Source organism: Biomphalaria glabrata, chromosome 9 (genome assembly GCF_947242115.1).
Source record: "Biomphalaria glabrata chromosome 9, xgBioGlab47.1, whole genome shotgun sequence".
Lineage (NCBI taxonomy): Eukaryota > Metazoa > Mollusca > Gastropoda > Planorbidae > Biomphalaria > Biomphalaria glabrata.
Window position 1 is genome coordinate 42,471,363 of NC_074719.1, and position 3,486 is coordinate 42,474,848.

Genomic DNA, 3,486 nt, shown 5'->3' on the forward strand with positions numbered 1-3,486 from the left:
GCAGATTTTTAGTTTGTGTTTCCACACAAACTGTCTTTGTAACCTTTTAATTTTTTTGTTTTTGTTTTTTAGGTAAAAATAATAACTGTTCAAAATGTCCAATTTCGAGATTGAAAATAACCTTTACAAACTTGTTACCAGACAGACAGAATAATTTAACTATCTGTTGAGTGAGAAAACCGATTTATCCTGACAGTAAACGAAGTGTTATTTGTTAATTGTTTTGGGCACCCACGGTTGACAAGCTTGCATTATATAATGTAGTAGATTTAACATACAGTGTTTCTCTTGAAACTTCTGTGTAACAAATTTTGACGGTAAGTAGCCTGAGATCATAACTGTCTATATCTCATTTAATTAGGGTTGACTATTTTACTGTATAGATATTGTTGTCAATCTAAGGCAAGCAACTCAACAAAGGGTAGGAGGTAATAATAGAAGATGTATTTATAAGGTATCAACAAATAGTTAGACTTGGACTTCCGCTATCAAGTCACATGTCTTAAGTTCTAAGAGTTCTTAATACTAGAACAGACCACCGACACACTTCCCAGTGTCGCTCCAGGTCTCCCAAACATTTTACTAGTATCACACAGGACAGCAATTAGCCACAGACTGTTCAAAACCCCATAACTTCAGCCGGATCATCAACAGTCCTTCTTCCTAGTGTAAACATGTCTTAAAATAGTATTGAATGATGCTCTGATGCGCACCATCCGTGTTGCACTTTAGTGGAGTTACAACAGTATGTATGTATGTATGTATATATGCATGTATGTATGTATGTATGTATGTATGTATTGTACATTATGTATGTGTATATGAATGTATGCATGTCTAAAGAAAGAATCTACGAGTAAATTAATCATTTAACTAGAATTGAATGTAGGAGAGTGACTCAAAGAGAGTCTATGGGAAAAGGTAGGCATGTTCTACGGGTGAATTTGAAATTGAATAAGGGAGAGAATCTTGATGAGATTCCAGGAGTGATTGTAGAAATGTTGGAGAGAAGTGGACCTCTTTCGGAATGATGTATCCCTCCGACCTGCTTAGAGACCATTTTATTATTTAACTAATGTTCCTATATACAATAGAATCTGTTAAAAAACATACTTTTGTTTATTTTGACTTTGACTAATATTGTATTGAATTGTGTTGAATGTAATTATCTTATCTTATAATCAAGGTTTTAAAGATAATTTGTGTGGAAAGAAAAATTAGACTTGAAACATTTTTTTTAAACATTTCCATAAATATTTTAAATTTATACAGAAAATATCATTCATTAGTAATATAGTTTCTCTAAAACACCATGATGTCGAATTTTCAATGTTTTTATCTAGTTTCGTGAAGCTAAACGAGACGGACGTAGAAACAGAAGACTACATAAAACTGAAAGCGACTATTTTCATATCGGCGCCGCTAATAAATAAACGAAAACATACAAAAAAAATTTGGTTTCCTTCAGTCGAGAAGGGACAATAGAACAATCAGTACAAATGAGATGAATGCCTGGGCATTAGAAAAGACGTCGCTATGGGGGTGCGGGGGGGGGGGTGCGGGTCGCACCGGTCAACACGCAGCAGGGGGTGACCACAAGTTAAAAAAAATGAAATTTAGCGAAAGCTATCCTGACATGCTTATGTACGATTAAAATCTGGATCTAGGTCTATTTGCATATTCAATTTTATATATTTATGTTTCCGTACATGTATCCATTAAGTTTAGAGCCTACAAAGGGAATTAGTGGAAAGTATAGTAGAGCAACGTAATAAGCTAGAATATGATGAGTGGCCTTAAAACATAACGGATATAATTCTATTAGATAGCTAGGATAAAGTAGAACAGGAGATTAGGAATTACCAAAGGTTACTTAATTACCTAAAAAGTGATTAAAGTCGCTTTGAATTTGGTATCCGCCATCATTGTGATAGTAAGTGTATGTGTTTTGCGTGGCTGGTAGTGCGTGTGTGTGCCTGTGTATGAAATGACCAGTGGACCTTGAGTGTACATGCTTGAGTGAACAGCAGTGTGTCAGGACTGTGTGTAAAAGGAGGTCAGTTTAGAGAACAAGTGGCTGGAGTAAAGAACAGAAATAAATCATTGTAATTTTTGAAGCCTATGTTGTTTTAGAGTGTCTATTACAGTCATGAGTAGATTGCGAAAAATCTGTAAGAGTAATATCAGCTTCCAAGCATTATTAAAACTTTATTTCATTAGTAGTCTCTGTACTCTCCTTATGTTGTGAAATTTTGACACTGAAAAACTGAGTCTGGAAAAAGGATCCAAGCCTTTGAGAGTAAATGCTACATAAAACTGCTGGGTATCAGATCCCAGAAAAACAAAACAATGAGTTTCTACTTTTACGGACAACACTCTGGATGGCAAAAGGGAGGAGCTCCTCAATACTATGAAGAGATGAAAGCTGAGCCGTTTTTGCGTTGAACTGAACTCTCCGCTTTATGAAGTCTTGATGAACATGAGGATAAACTTACGAAGATCAAGCCCATTACAAGCTAGCTTGCTCTATTGATTCGAAAGTCTGTCACACTTTAGTATAAACATGTCTTAATTGAATTTGCCCTGCGTCTTCTCACTATGAGAAATAGTGTATCGCCAGGACAATGACTCTCTTAGTTTAAAAACTAAGAAAAAAGATCGGTGCCCGGGGAAAAAAAGGCCCGTGGCCTGTATAGCATAGCTTTCAGAGCTCCCCAAATCCATTAGCTGACTGACGGAGCAGCGCACGTATCGTCGGCAGTTGGTTAAGTTCGGCGTGTCTAGTAAACGTTTAAGAAACATTGTAAAATGTAAACCCATTTTTGTAAAGTCTGTCTTTGAAGTCTATTTAAAAAAAAAACTATTCAGTTGATGATAATCTTTTTCTAGTATTAATAATCTTACATTTCTATGTATGTAATAACTATAGATATGTCATTAGCAACGAAGTTTTTTTTTTGTTTTTTTAAATAGACACTATTTTACAGTTGTGTAACAATAATTGAACGTAAAAAAAATTTTCATTGCACTATGATTCAATAAAAATATTAAAGTTTAGATTTTTTTAGGAGGGAAGGGCTGACACCATGAGTTAACCGCACCAGATGTCACCGACCTTAGTGACACCACTGAGCTATCGTTGGACAATATCGCTCGAACATCAGTCCCCATTTTTACGCAGATCGTGTATTCAAAGTGTCGATACAGTTTTCATGCAGTGGCGTCCCAGGCTCTTCCAGGGTGTAACAATGTGTACCTCTAACTGTTTACCGATCACCAGATCTTGTTTTTTGACCAAGTTTTACTCCCAACTCAATTCCAATGTGTGTGTATTAATACTAAAATATGTCGGAAAACATGTAAAGCAGTGTGCGCCTATGCAGTGATTTAAATTGAAGCTGCATTCAATACATCATTATCATATTAAAAGACAACTTTTTTGTTGTTGTTGTTTTTTAACAGTACGGAATTCTTGAATACTTCTTT

General features: G+C 35.3%; 1 protein-coding gene across 1 annotated transcript in view; it reads left to right on the forward strand.

The window, feature by feature from the left end:
• Positions 1-238: 238 nt before the first annotated feature.
• LOC106078824 (golgin subfamily A member 6-like protein 22) overlaps positions 239-3,486 on the forward strand; it is a 9,134-nt gene continuing 5,886 nt past the window's right edge. The window contains exon 1 of the mRNA XM_056042165.1: positions 239-317. The gene's annotated coding sequence lies outside the window, so the exon portion shown is untranslated. The remainder of the gene's footprint in view (positions 318-3,486) is intronic.